General features: G+C 43.6%; 1 long non-coding RNA gene across 3 annotated transcripts in view; it reads left to right on the top strand.

Annotated features, from left to right (window-relative positions):
- Positions 1-16,683: 16,683 nt before the first annotated feature.
- The window catches only part of LOC124240416 (uncharacterized), a 62,874-nt gene continuing 57,213 nt past the window's right edge, over positions 16,684-22,344 (top strand). For all 3 annotated transcript variants that reach the window (XR_006888864.1, XR_006888862.1, XR_006888863.1), the window contains exon 1: positions 16,684-16,986. This is a non-coding gene — a long non-coding RNA (uncharacterized LOC124240416). The remainder of the gene's footprint in view (positions 16,987-22,344) is intronic.

The raw sequence follows: 22,344 nt of genomic DNA, 5'->3' as shown, positions 1-22,344 counted from the left end.
GCTGGGGAAAATCTGGGGAACTGGGAGGAGGCAGGAGCCTCGGTCCAAGCTCGAGCTCTCTCCCTGGGCCTGCACTTGTGTGTTCTGCTGAGCGCTCAGCCAGCCTGAGGGTGGGGGTGGGGAAGGGGGAGCCGGAGGGGAGGCTGGAGGGAGGGCACTCAGGTCCTGGATCCGGTTAGGATTCCGACTGCTGGTTAGATTTCATTAAATACAGGGCTGATTCCTGGAAAATAAATCTTGAAGTGGGCGAGAGGCGGCTGGCTGGTGTTTAGGGGTGATTTGCTGCCTTATAGGGAGGTAGCTGTTTCCAGTACCCTTTTCAGGCTGAAGGGGGAAGGCCCTGTTGCTGTTCCTTCATCGCTGGCTATTTTCATCCTTTTCTTGGGGGAGGATTGCTCTTGTTGGAGTGTTAGCTAGAGGCCACGTATTGGCCAGAGTTCCTGGGACCGGGTTGGGCAGCACAGGGAGCCCCCTGAGCTGGGGGGTTGAGAGCTCTCCTCTGCCCTGGCCGACAGCGGGCATATTGAGCCCTGCTGTTCCTTGAGAGCAGCCCGGAGCTTGAAGGGCCTCCCCCGGCAGGTCCTTGGGGATGTGGGCAGCCGGGAAACGTGGCTTCGTTTCTGCGTGGTGTGTAGGAGAAACTATCTTCCGTACCCTAGAACCTTCAAGGGCTTTGCTAAGCAGTCCCGGAATGTGGTTTCTTTTCTCTTGTTCCTCCCACTGAGTGAACAGCCCTTTCTCCCTTGCTTCTGGCATCCAGTGCAGCTCGCCCTCTAGGGCTCTTCTCTATCCTAAGCCCTCCTATCCTTCCAGTACCGTCTTCTCTTTACTTCATGAGTGCCCAGAGCCCTGTTGAGACCCACCACACGAGTGGGCTCTTGATAACCTGAAATTCCATGTATGCTGGCTCTTGGGAATTTATTTTTATCTTTCCAGTTTATTATGCATGTCTTAAGAATTGCTGTCTGTCTGTATGTCTTATGGTCTTCTGGAAATCGTTCATTTCTTTAGGACAAATGATCCGCCCTACTCCTTTTATACACTTTTCAGTTCCACACTTCATACTGAAACTTGTAAGCATTCTAAAACCCATTTTTTTTCTTTTGTGAGTACAGTTTATGTAAAACGAGGGAAACAGGCATTGGAAAGGAAGATGTGCTCTCAAGAGCAGATGAGGTTCTAGCACAGTCTCTACTTTGGGGGCTGCCTTTACTTCCTCAGGCTGCACCCGTGTTAGCATCAGTAATAGATCACCACACTCTTCTCAGTTGGACAACCCTTTGCAGCCACCATAAGTCAGTCAGAGCCGGCTCATGCTCCAGTGCATCCGTGGGGCGCATGTGGGTTTCTTTGCAATTCCTACCCTCCATTTCTCTGTCTTCCCTGAAATGACCAAAGTCTAGAAGACGTGCTAAGAGCAGCAGGATAGTCAGAGGGCAGGAGGATGTCTTCGGCACAGGAGACAGACCCTTTAAATTTCGCCACACTGGGGGAGTTGGATAATTGTGCTTGGATGGTGGTCATGCGGGAAGGTGAATGAAATGGTACTTTTTTTTTTTTTTTTTAAAGATTTTATTTTTTCCTTTTTCTCCCCAAAGCCCCCCGGTACATAGTTGTGTATTCTTCGTTGTGGGTTCTTCTAGTTGTGGCATGTGGGACGCTGCCTCAGCGTGGTCTGATGAGCAGTGCCATGTCCGCGCCCAGGATTCGAACTAACGAAACACTGGGCCGCCTGCAACAGAGTGCGCGAACTTAACCACTCGGCCACGGGGCCAGCCCCGAATGAAATGGTACTTTAAGTTTCCACATTTGCTTCAGGACATGGCACTCCAAGACAGTGTGTCCAGGTCTCACTCTCCTGTTTCCTGGTCCAGGTGTGACATGATATGAGTAGCCTTTGCATTTGGTGTTTTCCTGTCAAGTGGGTACAGTCAGCGATGTGATTGTTTTTCCCTCCCAATTCATACCTGCTTCTCTATAATTTTCATATTAAGAATTGTTGGAAGAAATTAATGTTAAAATCTTGCCAGTGTATACTTCCCTGGGGGTGTAATTAACACCGCCAGTGCCCACTGCCCACAATCCCGAGATCCCTTTACTGGTTCTGAATGCCCATTGCCCAGCCTCACTTCACTTCGCTTCCAGGCTGGCACCAATGGCCTTCTTCACAGGAGGCCCTGGAGTTGCTTAGATCACAGCGCAGAGAGCCAGAAGTGCCTGGGGTTTACATCAGCCCTGAGGTGGCTGGTGGCAAATGACTGACTGTGTGGGAATAAGAAGGGCCAGCTCCTTTGCCTCAAAGTGAGACAGTTTATGCTGCAGAATGCCCTGTGGATTCAGGCTGAGGCTGGGACTTAGAATCGCGTCCAGGCTCAGCTCTTTCCCTGTTCCAGTCCTGCTTCCCCCACTCCCTTCTCAGTTTCTCCTAGGAGCTCTTCACTGATAGATGGCTGGCAAGTGGCTCATAGTCTGAAAGTCTGGTTGTGGGGAAACTGACTTAAGACGAGGGCAGCAGAGTGAGGGACGGTGGTGGAGGAGAGAAGGGTGTAGATCATGGCTAATCCAAATCATGGTAAAATAAAGCTTTGCTAAGTTCATCTGGGGCACATGACCTATGTGTAAAGCATAATAGGGATGCTCGGACTGTCTGTTTACCCAGCAAGCCTTGGTAATCAGTAGTCCTGGGTTGGGGCCGCCTGTGGTCCGGAGAGGAGGATTCCAGCTTAGGGCTGAGAGTTGGGTGGGCAGCAGTCAATTTAAGTAGCACAGGTTAAACTGCTTCCAGAAGACAGGGGGTTGGTTATAGTTGATTTTCTCAGTTTCTGCAAATGGAAGTTGGCATCAGCCATGGAACAGCCACGATGGCCTCCATGGGCAGAGGGGAGATTTTGTATGGATTGATCCCTGATCTGCTGCGGTCTCTGGACACCAAGGTGAAGAGATTCAGCCTTTGAGAATAAGCATTCCCTTCCTTTAAGAAAAATTCAAATTCGCTGCTTTTCACTGTAGTCACAATGTAGACATACTTCTGCGGGCATTAAAAGAAAACAAAGACGTACATTATTTTCCAGAAATTCTAAGTTGAGATGAAAAACTTATCTGTCTTGGCTAAACAGTTTTTTCTCTCTCTCCTCCTTCTACCACCCTTCTTGGATTTTTTTTGACACTATCATATGAGTCAGAATGGGTGTATCACTTTTAATTATTGTTGATTACCATTCGTGTTGGAACAGCTACCTTGTTATGCCATCTCCTATCAGGAAATAAATGCCGACTTAGTGACCTGAGTGAGAGAGCTGGTGACCCATCCCACTGGGGAGATGGCAGGCGGCCGCCTGGCGCTTGTTGAATTAAGAAGTGTGACTACAGTAATTAGCAGCGAGTTTCCAGCACAGGATAGAGTAGATTCAGGGCAGAGCACAGTTGTCATACAGGTTGACCTCTGTGCAAGAGAAATGAGGGATTTGGGATTGGGGCCTGGAGGGTTGGGGAAGAGGTCACGAGAAAGAAGGTCAATAGCAGAAACCAATTTGACATCCCTGAGCTTGTAATAGGATTTACCCTGGGCTCACAGACCTTGGAGATGTCGCCTATGCAAAAGCTGGTTGACAATTCTGCAGCCCTGGAGGGTGTATTTGGGACCAGAAGAGTTAAGTCTTGACTGCTTTGCCTCTAGGATGTGCTTAATGGAACACAAACAAAAAGGAAGAGACACAGTGTTAAAATAGAACCAGGGCACAGATTGAAATGAAATGTGATTACTAGCAGTTGTACACTTTATGGAAAAAATGTGCGCGCAGGTCTTTTAGGAAGCGTAAATAAAACAGATGGATTTATGAAGGGGGAGAGTATGCTTTATATACCCAGCTCCTACATCAACAAATGTTGCCCTCAAGGTAAATTAAAAAGAAAAATGTTCTAAGCTTGTATTAGTCACACCCATTTATTTTTGGCATAATTTGTGCACTATTTGGAAGTTGGCAAGAACGGGAACGTTAGGGCCAACATTTGGTCTTGCTTCAGGAGTTTTTATGAATATGAATGCCTGAAGTTTACATAGGCTTATGCCGTCTCTATAGCAACGCATGTTTGTTGTGAAAATCTATCCTTTTAAAGTCAAGAATCTGTATGTTAACCTCAAATTCAACACGCTATCTAATTCTGGTGTTTTGAAACACTTTAGGGCTGTTGCACGTTCAATATTGGATTGGATTGGATTAGAGGGTGAGTTGGTGGGTGTCCTTGGAAACACACACACACACACACACACACTTTCACAGTTTTTTCGAGGGTTAGCTCTTGCTTATGGAAGTTAACCTTACGTGCCTCCAAATAAAGCCAGATGAGAGGAACATCAGATCGTGGAACAGCCCAGGCAGATCTGAGAGTCTAGTTTGAAGCAACAAAGGAGAAAATGATTGTTAGATTGTGATTTTTTCCCTGGGTTTTTAAACTTGGGGGAGACCTTCAGAGTATGTGTCAGGCTGGCTTCAGTCCTTTGGAGGCTGGAGAGCAGAAAGGGGGCTGGGTGGGCGCCGGCACGCATGAAGTGGAATAGCCCAAATCTTTCTGTCAGCCCAAGACACTGGAACTCATCTGCGTGGCTCCATCTCTGTTAGGCTTTCATGTATGTGTGCGTGGGGTCTGGTCTTGCCCTCGATGGGATTCTTGGTGGAATTCTAGTCAGTTACCAGTTGTGGTTGGGAACTTGAATGTATTTACGGGTCCTCCCAGTGAAAAGAGCTGGCTTTTGGCAAAATTATGGTGTCACTTATGTCCACAGCCTCTGGGTTCTAATATTGGGGATGCTCTTTCCTAATCCTCAATGCTTCCCAGGGTCCTCAAACTCTCCCCTCCCCAAACTGGCTCTCAGAAGAGGATAAGATCAACTCTTCTATACTGAGGTATAAGAGAGGAGTGCTCTGGGAAAAGCGGTGAGCTTGGAATGAGGATTAGGTTCTGTATTAGAATTTGGGACCTGTCTCTTCATAGTGACATGTCCCTGAACTGCTGTGGAAAGTTTTAAATCCTCCATTTTGGTGTAAAGGAAAAGAAGATAATGCCTGCTCGAATGAGATAATAGGTGTGACAGAGCTTTGTAAAATTCTCAACTCTTATTTAAATACAAGTCTATTATTGCTCTCATGTTAATAAGGGATGGCAAACGGTTTTCCACTCATATTCCAACCTTGCTCATTTGATGATGGCTGCTTGGAGTGTTGTGCTGAGAAGGATTCTGAGATGCTCTCACAGGGAGAAGTGCTACAATTGATCAGTGATGCCTGTCATTGGCACAGGGAGGCTGGAAGTGTGCCTTCCAGTGTAAAGTGTTGGCACTCCGGGGTCCATTTGACTTTCAAGAGGGGTAGAGAATATGAAATAAGGCAATAAACCTTTAACAGTAAAATTGCAGGTATTAGAACACGGAGAAAGCATTCTTTTAAGGAAACAGATCCCCTGATGCCCAGAATCAAACATGTGCATGGTTCTGACTCTGCCTATAGAAGAGAATTCTCGTATTTCCCAAGGCTGGTCCCCTTGTTGCCTGGTTAGGGAGATGCTAATAATTGGGGCCAGCACTGCGTCTTTTCTTTCTGTTGTCCCATTGATCATATTGTCTGTTCTAGTCATTCTGACATTTGGTAAGATTCAGTTTAGCACTTGGCTGTTTGTTGTCCTGTCTTGGTCTCTAATGGTTTTTAACTATGTGTATGGATTCATCTGTAAAACTGTAAATTCTTTGAGGGACAGGATTATGTCCCACATTTTTTCTCCTCTTGATTTTTTTCTCCTCTGGTATAGGATAGATAATAATTTGCTTAGCAAATTCTGAATTGATCATTACATTTTTTTCTGATTATAGAGTCACACACTGCATAATGTAGTTTCAGCCAGTGATGAACCACACATAACGATGGTGGTCCCATAGATTAGGACCATACAGCCTAGGTGTGCAGTAGGCTATACAATCTAGGTTTGTGTAAGTACACTCTATGATGTTCACATAACGACAAAATCACCTAATGTGTCACCTAATGACGCATTTCTCAGAATGCATCCTCATCACTAAACAATATTATCTAATGTATCTAATATTAATTTTGGAAAATTTGAAAAATAAAAAAATACAAAGAATCAAGTAAAAATAGGTTGTAACATTATACCTAGAGGTAATTATCATTACCATTTGGTGTGTTTCCTACCAGCATTTTTTCTCCTGTATATTTAGATATAATTTTTAAAATAGCTGAAAGCATGCTCACTTTAATTATGCAATCTTGTTTTTTTATGCTACATTATAATTACTTCTCTGAGTCTTTAAATGAGTATTGATAAATATTGAAATGCTTAAATTTTAATTTTTAAAACTTCAGCTGTTTATTAGTTTGTGACTTAAATAGTAATACCTATTCATGGTCAAAAAAATCTTGAAAGGTACAGAAAGATGTGGAATGAAAAGTGAAAACCCTTCATCCCTTCATTTTCTCATTCTTTCACTACCTGTAACCCCTTTTAAACAGTTTCTTGTTTCCTTACAGACATTAGTTTTATGTTCATGGACATATAAAATATGGTTCATATTATTGATACAGGTTTTCAACAAGATTTTTGAGCTTACTATATCTTGGACATCTTTTGCGTTATTGCATTCAAATTCATTTCATTCTTTTAAACTGCTATGAGGTATTCCATTCCACGGAAATCTTATCCTTAACCGAATTCCTATTGATAGCTATTTAAGTGGTTTCCATTTTTTTGGCTATTATAAACAACACATCATTGAACATCTTTGCACATATGTTTCTGTGCACAAGTGTGAGTGTTTATGTAGGATTAATTCCTGGGAGTGAAAATTCTGGGCTAAGGGGAGAGTTCACATTTAAAAGATTGAAGGATATGGGAAATTTGTCATCCAAAAACGTTTTTCCATTTATATTCTCACTAGCTATGAGTTTTCTGGTTTCTCACATCCTTATCAATAATCCGGCCTGAAACGAACAAATGAGAATCTCACCGTTGTTTTAACTTGTGTGTCGTTCATTATTATTGAGGCTGTACATTTATTCACACATTTATTGGCTACTTGTATTTCTTTTTCTACAAAATGCTGTTTGTGCACTTTGCACTTTTCTATCGCGTGGCTGGTAAGTTTGTTATTGATGTTATAAGTCGCATGCTTTCCCCCTAGGATCCTCAGGGATCCTGAGTTCACTCTTCACTAAGATCGGTGCTGAGCAGACTTTGGAGACATTTCGTGTAATAAATTCTTAGGTCTTTTGGAAATTTCAGTTGTCCGTTGACATCTAGGAATGGAGAGTGAATTTTGAGAGTTGTCCTTCCATTTTGCTATGAAAAAGCAGAAAAGACAGAGGAGAACCCTGTCCCACAACACACATGCGCGCGCACACACACACACACACACACACACACACACACACGGCTGAGACTCTGCAAATTGCACAGAGTAACTTTGGGTTGAAGTGGGCCAAAGGGGAGAGGTTTCCAAATTCCATACCCCAGATAGGTCTCTGGAACAGAAGGGCTCCTCCCGCTTTTCAGTAGAACGTGTCATTTGGATTGCCCATGTTTAGAACCGAGACGTGTTCATGTATAACAAGCAAATGCCAAACTTACTAGGAAAGCCTGCGATGGACAGCCGGACAGCCCTCCCCGGGAATGCTTCTTTGCTTTGTGGTTTTTATTCACTCCTGTGTACTTTGGTGGGCATTGAGCGTGGGAATTAGACCCTTAAAATGCTCTCATTCCGTCTGAATACCCCTTCTGCTGCCACCACTTTGCCATCGAACCCCCTCCATCAGGTTTTTTGGTGGGGCGGGTGGTGCTTTTACAGGGCGGTTTCTTTCAGGGTTAGTCTATGAAGCCTGCAGGATGTTTTAACTGGGGTGGTGTAATGGTAGGGTGCCACAAGGGCCCCAGCAAGGGGTACTTCATAAATCACATTATTATGCTTAGTCGTGTTAATGGGCATTTATATGCCTTAAATCCTTCATACAGCAGTGGGATAATAGCCATTAAGGCCATAGTTACTATTTTGGGTTGGGCCCACTTGTAAAACTGGACCTTTTTATTGTGAAGCTGTTTTTAGTTAGAGGAGTACATAAAACCCTTTGAAAGACAGAATTTCAATTTAGTGGTTGCCGTCTTATAGAGTTTAAATGGTAAAATCACCACATATATTTTAAAGTCTAGAACCAAACAGTTAAAATCTTGCTCCTGAAGCAGGACTTCTTAACAATGAAAACTACAAAATCTTAGTGGAATTTGGCCAAATGTACATCCTTTCCCTGACCAGTAATAATTTTTAACTTTTGAGGACAGCTTCTCTTTGTAACATTGGTTCTCAGGGGTTTCAGCGCCCCCAAGAAGATTTGGAGACTGCGGTCCCGTGCTGGGCGCTGCTGGGGAGGACACAGGCTGTGTGGGCATTTTTGGGGCTGTGAACACACTGGTGTTCATTGACAAGGTTTTTTGGGGACATTTCCACCCCTAGGGGAAAGACAGAGTGCCACGTGGCCCCATGGGAAGTCCCTGGGCTCCCCGGGAGCCTGGCGACTCTGTTTAGTGGTCCCCGGTAAGCAAATTGAATAGATTGTAGGCAGCCGGCCATGCTAGTTGTGATGTGTAGATGAGGCTGGAATCTGTTAAGACTGAAAACTGCCTGCCATGGAGGATGAATCATTTCCCAACCGAGAGGGTCCAGTGCATGGGGAGACGCCCTCCTGATCGCAAACACCTGTGTCCGCCTCTGCCACCGATGGACTTTTTCCTAATCCTTTTTCCTTTACTTACAGTGAGAGGGCTGTTCCTACCTTTGCAGAGCACACACCTGCACACACCCACTTGATTCTGAGGAGGTGACTGGGAATATTCCAAGGAAGCTACGCTGGGGATGGAAACTTTATCCCAGATACCCGAGCACTGAATAATCAGATGTTGGGACAAACTTCTCATGCTCTTTCTATGCTTACTATGTACTTACAAAACGAACCCTGGTGACTATGGTCTCTCTTCCCCTTTGCCTCCTGTCCTTCTGTTTCTGGTGCTAAATTTGTTAGTCTGAAGGACTAGCCATCTATTGTAGTGATTCCCATGGCACCAGTCAGGCTGCTTCAATCTCCCTGTTTCCACATTTGCTGCCAACATTTCGCCTGATGTGACCCCAGGCCCCTTGTCTGCCCTTCTCTTGTAAATCTGCATCGGGCTCTCTCTTCTTTGAAGCTTCTCTCACTACTCCAGGTGTTCGCGGACATTAATTGTATGGGTTGTATGGGGCTTATATCTCCCCGCTCAGGTATTTATGTAGCAAAGAAGTGGTAGATATACTAGTTAAGAGTTTGGCCCCTGGAGTCAGACAGACCTGATTTGAGTCCTGGTTCTGTCCCCTGCTGGATGTGTAACCCTGGATAGGGCAATTCACCCCTCTGAGTCTTAGTTTCTCATGAAGACCAGGACCCACCCCATTAGGTAGTCATGAAGATTAAACATGAAGCCATTGAAAGCTCTTATCATGGTGGCAGTGGACGGTGAGCACTCAAAAAGTCTTAGCTGCTATCACTGTTGCTGTTATTATTCTTTTGATTGATTCCTCACGTCCCCGACATCCTCATATGTCCTTGAGAGCTTGCTTGTATCCACCTGAGCACCTAGGCCCGTGCCTGCAGGGGTGGTTCTTCATGGAGGCTGAGGACGGTGCAGGCCCCCTCTCCTCCCAGTGCTGACCCTTTGGTTCCTGGAATGCCATGTTTGGCAGCACAGAGGTCCTGCTGAAGTTCTTGGCAAATAAATAACAGCATGTTCTTTAGGAAGCAAATAAGGTGGCTTTCCATTGTCCCGTCGTTTCCCGTGTGTGTGGGTGGGGTGAGAGGAGGTGAGGGTGGCAGGAGAGATGAGAGCTTGCAGAGGTGGGATGAACAACTGGAAGCCAGTTTCCTCTTTATCTGTCCTATAGTCCTATAAATTGCTGCTTTGGGAGGCCACGTGGTTTAGGGGAAGAGCATAATGTTGGAGTCAGAAGGGCAAGGTTTTGGGTCCTAGTTCTGTCACTAACCAGCTACATAAGACTGGGAAATTCACAAACTTTTGGGGCCTCAGTCTGCGCATCTGTAAAGCTGGGATAATGCACTTCTCAGGGCTGTTGGGGGATCCAGTGAGGGAGTCCCTGTGTAAGTGCTGTGTGAAAGAAGATGCAAACATTAGCTGTTATCATTAGACATGTCCTGTATTAATAGCTCACTTGTTTCCTTTTTCTTTGCCCTTCTGTGCTGGGCTTCCCTGCCTCTTTTTTTGCCCTCTCTCCTTCTCCCTCTTCAGTTGCTGGGGCAGATCCTGAGTCTGCAAGGAAACAGCAGAGGGGAGTAGAGCTCCAGATTTCTGGCTGGGGCCTCTGCACGGCTCTCACTTGGAATGGTTTTTCTCATACCTTTCAGACTGGCTCAGTGCTGAAGCTGGGACCTTTCAAATCCCTGCTCAGAGCTCCTTCCCGCTCATACACGTTCCTGGGTGTTACTATTGTCTTCCCAGCTACAGCATATACTTGTTTAGGGCAAAGATTATGGTTTGCATTGCTTCGTACAAAGGTGTGCACACAGCAGGCAGTCGATAATTGTTTACTCAGTGGTGCTCCTTGCTGGGGGATGGATGAGAAGAATGGGACAAGTGCCCCTATAGCCTGTGGATCAGTAGCCCCTGGAGGGTATGCTTGAGTGGTGGCCTAAAGGGTCATGGGCTCAGGCTCCTGGCCTCTCTTTTCCATCAACGAGTATAGGCTTGAGAGGTGGTCTTCAGGGTGGGGAGGTGGGTGAGCTCCTTGTTGTCCAGGTAGTCTGGGCTGAAAATTATTCCTGATTCCTAGCCTGAGGAGGAGAATTTGGGCAATCTTCATGGTCTACAGCTTGTTCGACGTAGCAGTTCCTCTGATTACTGAACAACATGGTGTCAGGGTCCTGGGGGACTTCATTTCTTGTATGTGGCTTCCGGAAAACCCGCCTCCTGGACTTCCATCCTATGGCTTAGAAGGGTGGAAATTTAGACAGTTGCTGAAGGGGGCCTTAGATATATTCATACAGCAGATAAAAGCTGTTTTGCTCAAAAAGAAGCCCATGTGGTTTAATCATTCATTTTTCCATTTGTTTCTTCTCAGTTGAGTATGCCCTCGGTAATGGACTCAGGGTGATACACGACAGAGCATTTCAGAAACTGTCATTATCCCTTGGAAACTTACAGTCCATTGGAGAGACTGACACATCATAAATAATTACCAAACATGTATAACTATAATTATGGTAAGTGCCATGAAGGGAACGTGGAAGAATAGTGACTGACGGGGAGACCTAACCTTGTTTGGAGGGTCAGGGAAGGCTTTTCCCTCCGAGCAATGTTTAAGAGATCCAAAACACAAACAGGGAAAGGGTGTTTCAGACAGCCCTGATGCTAGCTGATATGATGAGACTCTTAGATAATTAGAAAAACCCACTTCTTCTTTAAGACAGTTTAATTCTATGCATCCGTGAGGCCAATGAGGTGAATGGTGTCCCAGGAGTCATGCAACCTACAACTGATGTAGTGCAGGTGAGGCCCCCATTTCAGGAAGAGGAACAGTATGTGTGAAGGCCCCAAGGTGAGAAGGAGCAGGTATAGCAGAGAACAACACTGTGCACTAGGGTGCAAGCAAGCTAGGGGAGAGGAGTGAGCAAGAATGAAGAGGCAGCCTGGGGTCAGGGCACGTAACCTATGATAGTCCATGCTAAGGCATTGAAGAACTTAGAGCAAAGAAGTGACTCAATCATTTTTATATTTTAAAAAGCTCACTCTGGTTGCTGGATGGAGAAGAGTCCAGAGGACTGAAGTGGGTATACAGAAGAGCACAGATTAGACAAGGTTTTAGGAGGTGGAATGGGTAGAATTTAGGAGTTAATGATATGTATGTGGGAGGCATGAAGGGGAAGTAGGAGTCCCTTTTTAAAGGCTGTATTGAGGAGCAGGAGCTGGCTAAGGTGATTGAAAGGCGCGTCCAAGGAGGTAGCAGATAAACCAGGAGAGGATGGTGTCCTGGAAGTTAAGGAAGGAGATTGTCTCTAGAAGGAGGAAGCAGTTTGTTGCTGTGTTGAAGGTTGCTGAGAGGTCACGTCGGGGGACAACTTGGACCTAACAACTCAGAGGTCATTGGAGGCTTGGCAAAGTCAGCCTTGGTGGAGACATGAGTGTGGAAGTCAGACTGGAACAGGCTGAGGGGTGGACAGGGGATGGAAGAGGAGACACTAAGTTCAGGTAACTTGCGTGATGGAAGGAAGAAAGAGTGGGTAGTAGGTAAAGGGGAATGCAGGTCTGGGGGTTTTAGGGAGGGTAACATGAGAGAGAGCAGGATGGAAGGATCCAGTAGAGAGATAAAGGGCAAAGAAGGGGTAAAACGATAATGTAAGATTCCGTGGGAGGCAGAAAGCAATGGGAACAAGTTACTCAAGGCAGAATTGGCCTTGAATAAGGGGAAGAGAGATCTCCTTGGAAGCAGGGGTGAAGGAGGAGAAGATGGAGTAGATTCAGGAGTGTCTGTCAATTTGGTGGTACGAAGCTGGGAGAGTTTCTTTAGTGTGGATTCTATTAACTATGTGGAGTAAGCGGTAAGGTTGTCTGCTGGGAGGCTGAAGGGGAAAGTGAGATTTATGTAATGGACCAGCAGCAGATGAAGATTAGGAAGAACTTCACCAAAAGAATGAAGGAATGAGTGGAGTCACCAACATCCGTGTAGCATTTCATAACTTATAAATCACACCTGTATATTTCCTTTCATTTGATCCTTATTTCAACCACACTAGTTGGGTGATATTATCCTCCATCTTTCAGATGAGAATAAGGTTTAAATTGAGTTCAAATTATTCTGGGACGCACACCCTCTCAAAAGGACTCTAGGGAGCCCAGGCAGCACTCCACCTTAACCAGCTTAGTGTTTTTTGTCTTTGTAGGTCTCCACTGTTTCTGAATCCCCTTCCTACATTTGGAGAATATGTCATCATGTGATTCTTGGTGTGAGCAGAGCTGGCCTCTCAGCAGTGAAGTCTAGAAGGCCGGTTACCTGACCTCCGGGGCCCCTCTGGTGTCCAGTATGCAGGAGACTGCCCCATGCTCCAGCAATCACATGACCCTTCCTGAGCTGTAAGGCTAGGAAACAGGGATAGTGGAGGATGCTTTGGGGGGGGGGGGGAGGTGGTAGCAGTGGCAGTGGCAGCAGCATTGGGTTTCCAGGGGCTGTGCCAGAGATGAAGTCACATGCAGCAGTGACGCAGACTGAGGGAAACTTTCCAAACTGTCTGCAGGGAGCTGGGGTTGTGCTTCGTCGGCCTTCTTTCTTTGGTGTCTGTCTGTTCTCGGAGCCTTTCTCCAGCCATTCTGAAGAGTCTGTGAGCTGCCCAGTATCCTCTCAGTCAAGTCCACTTCTGCTCTGTTCAACCAGAGTCATTTCTGCTGTTTGTGACCAACAACCCTGACTGGTACACTGGTTTAACCCAAAAGCTTAGTTCTGTCCGAGAAAAGAGCCTGCAGTTCACCTTGGTGTATTTAAGTTCTCAACATTCAAGTTATGTAGAAGACCCCAGATTAAGGAGTGGGCACTGACACTCATCCTGCTTGCTCAGGAAACTGTGCCTCATTCAGACTGTACCATCAGAGGAGAACAGGAATTCTTACAAACAGGAGGACACCTTACTCATGCGTTAGGTGTTTTCACGTGACTTGGAGGAGTTTGAGGGTGGAATGACCCATGTGTCAGAAGCTTAGGAGCAAATCAGGAAGCAGTGTTGAACCATTGGGTTGACTTTGCCACCTGAGGGTCAGGGATAGTCTTCAGTTTTTCAGAGATGGCTTAAGTCTCAAAAGTCTGTGTGGTATTTATTTGCCATTGACACCAGGCTTGCCAAAAATCTCATTCTGACTGTTGGAAGGCTAGCTGGAGAGTGGTTGATTGGTGATGTCTGCCATGAGTGCAGGGATGGGGGCTTGTGCCGATCCCTGATTTAGATCCAGATCTTGGAGGCAGAAGCTCATGAAGGGCACATCAAGGTTAGCCCCAGCTTCATGTAGTTATATTTATGAGTTCTCCTTTGGCAGATGAAGTAGCCAAGACCTATATTATCACCATTGAAGCTCAAACCAAGATGGAATACAGGCCTTGTATTTTCCTTTACTTCCTAGCATGGAATCCTTACGTGGCATTAGGGGATCTGGCAAACTGTCCTCTACTCCCTCTGCTGTTCATCTACAAAGGGCATTTGTTTTTGAGAAATTCATAAAGCAACAATTATAGTTATTATTACACATCAGTGTTAGAAAACTGATAGCTCAAATGAAACAAAAGTAAGCAGAGAAATAGATCATTTGACTAATACAAAGAAAAGCTTGAGCTATTACAATTGTGTAGAACTCTACACCCAGCAATAGAAAATGCAACTCTTTTTGGACACACGAGAAACTCTTGTAAAAACTGATCATATACTAGGCTGCAAAGGAAGCCTCAATAAATTCCAAGGAATGATAATTATCTAGATTATATTGTCTGATCATAATGCTATAAAACCAAAAGTTAAAATAAAGTTACCAAGAAAAATTCCAAATGTCTGAAAACTAAATAATATTACTAAGAAACTCTTGGATTAAAAGGGAGATTTACTTGTTAAATTTCTAATAATCATGAGAAAAATTAGTAAAAATAAAAATAATACTGAAAAAAAATAAGAATACTCTGTATCCCGTTAAGTGGGGGCATAGCTAAAACAGTTGTCAGAGGAGAATCTTGCTTTAAATCTGTTTTTCAGGAAACAAAGATGATTAACATTGAATGAGTTAAGAATTCAACACAAGAAGTTGCAAAAGAGCAACAGAACAAATCAAAATAAACAAAAAGGAAAGAAATAAGAAATATGAGGGCAGGAATCAATGGAGAGCATACAAACAAATAAAAACAACAGAGAAGACTGATAACTAAAAGCTTCTTTTTCATTTTGGAAATATAAACAGCAGAAACCACCCTATTACTATTTAATAATTAATAAAGATATAAATTAACACAGACTAATCAGGGAAAAAGATTTAATAAGGAAAATACAGATCTTTTCAACAGAAAAAGCTATAGATACAGAGATACAAAAATGATGAGAACTAAGTTATGAATAACTTTATCCTACTAAATTTGGAAACCCTGTATGAAATGAAAACATCTGGAGAACATGATTAAATGCCTATATTGGTAAAAGAATAGAAAATTTGAATAAAGAAATAAGCACTAAAAATTAAAAGAGTAATCAAAGAGCTCCTCTCCGAAAAGGTACCTTGCCCTTACAGTTTTACAGTTCAATTCTAGCAATCTCAAAATAGAAAAACACTAAAATCTGTCTCCATCATTTTTAAGTTGAAGATAATCTTTATCCAACGTTTGATAAGGACAATACAAGAAAAGAAAATTACTAATCTCTTTGGCTTATGATCACAGATATAAAAGTCCTAAATAAAATATTGTAGTAGCTTGTTAAATGTTAATAGTTAAAAAAATTAATGTATTGTCATTTGGGAGGTTCATTCAGGAATCAAAGGATGACAACATAGTAATATAGTCACCACATTAAGAGACTAAAGGAGAAAAAAAATCACATATTTATCTCAGTAGATTAAGAAAGCTCAATACCTATTTGTAATGAAAAACTTAAAGCACAAATTATACTTAATGGAGAAAAATGCATTCCCTTTAAGATCAGGAACAAGACAAGGATCGCCATGATCACTCACTAGTGTTAGCACAACACTGGGTTTACTAGCCAACACTATAAACAAAGAAAAAGAAATAAGAGGTGTGAATTAGTGGGAAGGAATGAAACTGTCACTGTTTGCAGAGAATGTGATCATCTACACAGCAAAAGCAACAGATTCAACTAACTATGAGAATTAAGCAAGCTGGCCAGATTCAAGATCAGTTCAGGAATAGCAATAGAATTTCTCCAGACCAGCAAAAACAGATTAGAAAATATATTTAAAAAGAATAATATTCATGGCATCAACCAAAACTATGAACTATTTAGAGATTAACAAAAAAATAGACAAGACCTCTACAGGAGAAATATTAAAATTCTTAAAGCCTTTAAAAGTAAGCCCTGAATAAATGGTTAGAGTAATTTCTATGTATTTGAGTGAGATGACAATATAAAATTACATTTATTTTCTCAAATTAACTTATATAGTCAAGGCAATCCCAACAAAATTCTAGTAGGACTACTTGTTGGAGTTTGATAGATGTGTTTGGAGAGTTGTATGGGAAAAATAAAGGTTCACGAAGAACTCACAAGTTTGAAAAAGGAGAATGAGGAGAGAGAATTCACCCTATCAGATATAGACACGATACCAGTCTTGTTGTGGCAAAAAACAGACAACAGAGCAGTGTAACAGAGGAGAGCGCTCAGCTGCAGACCATGTGTATAAAGGAATTTAAGAAGTGATAAAGATGACCTACTTAAGATTGGATCCTGTGGCAGATTCTATTCCCAAAGATGATTGCGGCATTCTCTCTTTTCCCCCAAGGGCTTTCTACAATGTGACTTTGACTGTTTTCCTACTGAGAGGTGGGGCATATGTTCCCTCCCCTTGATTCTGGGCAGATTTTGACTACAATCGAAGTAACGCTAAGTGAATTCTGAAGCTTGGGTGTATGAAGTGGTACAGACTTTGCCTTTTGTTTTTGCCTTGGAACTCAGCCATCATAACGGGAGGAGGCCCAAACAGCCTGTGATGAGTGAGGTGCAAGTGGAAAGGAACTGTGGCCGCCAGCCCTCAGCCTTAGCCAAACTCCCAGCTGCCAGCCAGCAGGAACCTGCCAGCCATAAGTGAGCCATCTTGAAAGCGCATCCTTCAGCCCCAGTCAAGCCATCTCAGCTGGCGCTGTGTGGCACAAAGATGAACCATCCTTGTTCATCCCTACCTACAATGCAGGTATGTGAGCAAAATAAATGTTTGTTGTATGTTTTAAGCCACTACATTTTGGAGAGTTTTGTTATACAATGTTTTTTTAAGGAGCTCCCTAGCTCACATCATATACAGATATGGACTCTACATGTTAAAGGTAAAACAGTAGAGTTTGTGGAAGATTATGCAGGAGAATTTCTTTGTAACATAGGAGTGGGGAAGGATTTCTTAAGCAAAATCTCAATTACACAAATCATAATTAAAAAAATGGATGAATTTGATTCAACAGAAATTAAGTAATTCTGCCCAATAAGGAATTGATAAAGTTAACAGACAGATGATAGTTTGAGAGAGGATGTTTGTAAAGCATCAAACTGTAAGGGACTAAAAGGAGCTGTTGGAACTCAACAAGAAAAAGACAGGACCCTCTATGAAAAAGTGGGCAAAAGGATAGAAATGGGCAGTTCACAAGGAGACTCATATGACCAAAATGCATTTGAAGAAGATGTTCAAACTCATTAGCGATTAGAGAAATAAAATTAACAAGATATTACGTGATACCCATCAGACTGGCAGAACTTGGAAAGCTGAGTGTATAGTGTCCTGGGGCTGCTGTAGCAAGGTACCAAAACCTAGGTGGGATAAATAACAGAAATTTATTGTCTCATGGTTCCGGAAGCTAGAAGTTCAAAATCAAGGTTTGGGCAGGATTGGTTCCTTTTGAGGGCTGTGAGGGAAAATCTGTCCCATCCTCTCTCCTTGCTTCTGGTGGTTTGCTGGCAATCTTTGGCATTACTTGGTTTATAGATGCATCATTTCAATCTCTGCCTTCACCTTCACATGGCGTTCTCCCTGTGTCTTTCTCTTTACATTGTCTTTCCTCTGGGTATGTCTGTCTCTGGGTCCAAATTTCCCCTTTTTATAAGGACACCAGTCATATTAGATTAGGGCCCACCCTAATGACCTTACCTGCAAAGATTCTATTTCCAATTACCGTCACATTCTGAGCTATTGGGGGTTGGGACTTCAACATATCTTTTTTGGGGACATATTTCAATCGTAACAGTGAGTGTTGCTCAGTGTTGTTGGGGATGTTAGCCTGAGAAACCCTCAGCATGGCTGGTGGGAGAGGGGACTTGCGCAGCTTCTCTTGAGAGCGCCCTGGCAGTACTTACACTCACACCACGGGACTCAGCTTTCCGGCTCCTGGGCATATGGGCCTGGAATTTTCCAGGTAGATTTTTTTTTTTTTTTAAAGATTGGCACCTGAGCTAACAACTGTTGCCAATCTTACTTTTTTTTTTCTGCTTTTTTTCTCCCCAAATTCCTCCAGTACATAGTTGTATATTTTTTCAGTTGTGGGTCCTTCTAGTTGTGGCATGCAGGACGCTGCCTCAATATGGCCTGATGAGTGGTGCCATGTGCGCGCCCAGGATCCCAACCAGCGAAATCTAGGCTGTCAAAGTGGAGAACACGAACTTAACTGCTCGGCCACGGGGCCGGCCCCTCCAGGTAGATTTGTAAGGAACTTGTATGAGGATGTTCATTGCAGCCCTGTTTGTGGGAGTGAGGAGTTGGAAACATTCTAGTTGGCCATCCTTAGGGGGCTGGATATGTAAAATATAATGGCTACAGATTATGGAATAGTATGTAGCGTTTAGGAGAAATGGACTAGATGCATGTTGGCAATATGGATAGGTCTTAAAAACATCATGCTGGGTGAAAAAAGGAAGAGCTAGGATGATATCTAAAATATGACAGCATACTATTTCTATATATTCAAATATATGCACACAAGACAATAGTCAGAGAATACATACATATAAACACAATAAAATGATTGTCTATTGCAAGGAGGGAAATTGGACTGGGAAAGAGTGAGGGAAGAGGGGTTGTGTGTGGACACAAAGCAATAATGTTTTGTGAACTGAGCAATCTGATCAACTCAACTCTCAGTCCTGAAACACACAAGCAACTCCCCACTACATGCTCCACGTGCACTAACTTAATGCTTGCCTTGGGAGATGTTTTGTCGTCATGTTACTGAACTTATTCTGTTTGAAAATACTTTCCTCTATGGGGAGTCTTAGAATCTTTGGGTTGGAAGACATCTTCTCTTCAGTAGCACCTCCTTGCTCCTTGCTCCATACTGCTCCTTGAGGCGGGTACAAGAGAAGCCAGAGGTGCTTCCTGCCATCAGGCCACATCATCTACATGGGGAGAAAGGCAGCTCAAGAAACAATTAGATAAGGACATAAGACAGTATGTAATTAAGTGTTAAATTGCATGGGGCAAGCCTGCAGCCAGCAAAGGCAGAGGCGCTGGGGGAACAGGATGTCTGTTCAAGATAAAAATAGATAGATGGAATTTTATTGACTTCAGAAGAATTTGTTTAAGTGGAGCCACTGCAGCAGGATTTCCCTGGCCCCTGAGTTTGCTGCCTGTTGCCAGGAGCTGTGGATTTCCAACTATGCTGCCAGGAGGATCAGAGGTCGCCCCGACCTGCCTATGGCAAAGGAGGCCGGCAGGAGGGCGTGCTGTGGATTTGCCACCCAGCTTCCACCAGATCGGTTACACACAGGGCTCTAGATGAAGATTTTGCCTGAGGACAAATTTCTGCGTTAAAAAGTTTGGAAACTAGAGGCCTACAGGATAAAGTCCCGGTGCTTTAGCGGGCATGCTGGGGCCTCCCTCCCTGATGTGGCTCTCACTGACCTTGGGGGCCTCTTCTGATCCCAGTAACCACAGCTTGCTGAATACCTCCTTGCTCTCTTATGCCTTTTTCTGCCGAGTGAATTCCTCGCATCTTTCAAAGTGTAATTCAAGCGTCTTCTCTTTGGACCCTTTCCTCTCCTCATCAGTCACCTAACCAGAGCAGATCTCTTCCTCCTTTGTCAATTCACCATGCACTGTGCTGTGATTGTCTTGCCACTGGGCTATGAACATCCCAAGAGTGAAGCACGCACTTCTCCATCTTTGTAGCTTCAGCATTTAGAATGGCACCTGGCACATAAAGAGTGATAAGTCAACTTTTGCTGAGGGAACGTGTGGTTGATACACGTGTGTCTCTTTCAGAGTTCACATATTTGGTTACCTAAAAAATGTGGTATTTAAAACGGGCTCTCTCTCTTGGTCTAGCACGGGGTCAGCCAACTATGCATGTAGCCTGTTTTACCCCACAAGCTAAGAACGATTTTTACATTTTTAAAGACTTAAAAAGAAGATGATGACTAAGAAGATGATGTGACAAAGACTGTGGTCTGCAAAGCCTAAAATATTTACTATCTGACCCTTTACAGAAAAAATTTGCCAACCCCTGGGAGTCTAGCAGAGAACACTACGAAAAAGGTCATGGGATTCTGTAGGCTGTGAGGAGCCCATTAGAACTGGTTAACACTGACCAGCTGACACTTAGCTAAGAGAATAGAACTTATTATGTGCCAAGTATTGTTCTAAGACTTTACATATGTTAACTCATTCTCCTCCAAACCTTGTGAGGTTGGTACCATTATCAGCCCCATTTTACAGATGAGGAGACTGAGGCACAGAAAGTTTGACTTGGCTAAGATCCCGTGGTGGCTTTTCTCCAGATGGGCCTAAGAATTGGCAGAGTATGATGGTTAGGAACAACAGGGTTCTTATGCCATCCTGCCTGGTTGGACTCCTGGCTCCACAACTTAAATGAGTGTCTGGGTGTCAAGTGCTCAGCTTAGTTGCTGGTACAGCATGGGAACTAGGTAAGTGTTCCTATGATTATTACTGTGATGCTGCAGAAGTCACCTTGACAAATACCTTTATGTTGCTGTAATGGAATCAAGAATATCATTCACTAGAATTGGAGGAAAGCAGTCAGATTGGGAGAAGGCCTACGCTCCCAGGGTGCTGTGCCTGTGGGGGGCAGTCATGGAGAATGAGTGTGGTATACAAGCAAAGATGGTATAGATTGAATGGGGAGAGCAGTAGGGCAAGTAGAATCTGTGGGTGTGTGTGCACGTGCACATGTGCAGATGTTTGGGGGGGAAATGGGGAGAGGGAGAATGTGGGAGAGAGAAAGGCTGTGTGTGCGTTGTCAATCTTTAACATAACTGTAAAACTTTGGGGACAGAATGAGGTGTCTAAGGAGGGCTGATTGAGAAGATTGCTGGGGGAAGCACCTGCATAAAATTTTATAAGAAAATCCCAAGACTGACATTGTCTTTCAAAGCTTCTGGAATCATCTTTGTGATTTTTTTTGAATGTCTCTTTATGTTGGGACTGGGTTACATAGTGGCCAGCATTTATGTGGGTTACGTTATGCATTGACTGAACACGGTGACTAGTATTGGCCTCTCTACCCATGATCCTATAAGGGCATATTTAGCCCAGAACATTGGCAGGAATGCCTGAAAACCATTCTAGAAACAGACTGGCTGAGAACAAACTACGATTTACCTCTAGAACTGCTGTCCGATGTCAAAGGTGCTGAGAGCATTTTTAAATCTCAGGCATCCAGTGGCAGAACCAGCTTCCAAGAGCCAGTTGTGTGTAGATAGTCCCGTCTCTGCCCTTCAGCAACCTCACAGTGCTAACTTGAAATTGGCCGTGATGGAGGTATTTACATCATGGAAATCAGCAAATGCTACAAATCACAGTTTTTTCCCTCCTCACTTTGAGCTGGTTGTTGAATATCTACCAACACACCACTGTAGGCATCAGACACCTCTCTTCTCAGTTCTAAAATTTCTTTTATTACGCAAGAGTGTAAGGATCAGGGTAACAAGGGCAGAAACATGAGGAGAGTAACCTTAGTGCAGTGGTGAAATTTTATTTTTAATCGATAGGCTGAATAGGAGTTCTTGGTTTTGAGGGGCTTTTTCAATGTTTCAATGCTAATTGATCTAATTCTGACATCAGACATTCTAGGGAAACACAATGGATGTAAAACGATTGACCTTCTGTGTTTAAATGGTGTGTGTGTGTGAATGTTTGTGTGGCACGAGAGACTTCTGGGTGGGAGGGAGCTGGTGTGTGGCAAGGGTAGTTATTTTAGAAAGGAATATATTTTAGCCAATTATTTCTCTCTGTTTCACTCAGGTTTATTTTCTGTTTTTTGGAAGGGAGCTTTTGTTGTGCGTTGGCTGCTTTCCAATAGGATATTACTGGGAGAGAGGTGCATTTTTTAAAGTATATTTAAGGCTAGTCCTACCCTGGGAGAGGAAAGATTGCTGAGTTGTTGTCCATGCAAGGTTGAACATTTTGTCGAGACTTTGGTTTTTCGACAATAGCTGATCTTTCAATAAAGAGATTATCCTGTGAAAATGAAATAACTCTGGAAGAAGAGTCACAGTTTCACAGTTATGTTGTAGAAGTTTGTTATTATCAGTGGTTAGCTCTAATTAACACAAG

This window comes from Equus quagga, chromosome 5 (assembly GCF_021613505.1).
Source record: "Equus quagga isolate Etosha38 chromosome 5, UCLA_HA_Equagga_1.0, whole genome shotgun sequence".
Taxonomy (NCBI): Eukaryota; Metazoa; Chordata; class Mammalia; order Perissodactyla; family Equidae; genus Equus; species Equus quagga.
The sequence above is the reverse complement of the archived record's forward strand: the minus strand, read 5'-3'. Positions and strand labels throughout refer to the sequence as shown.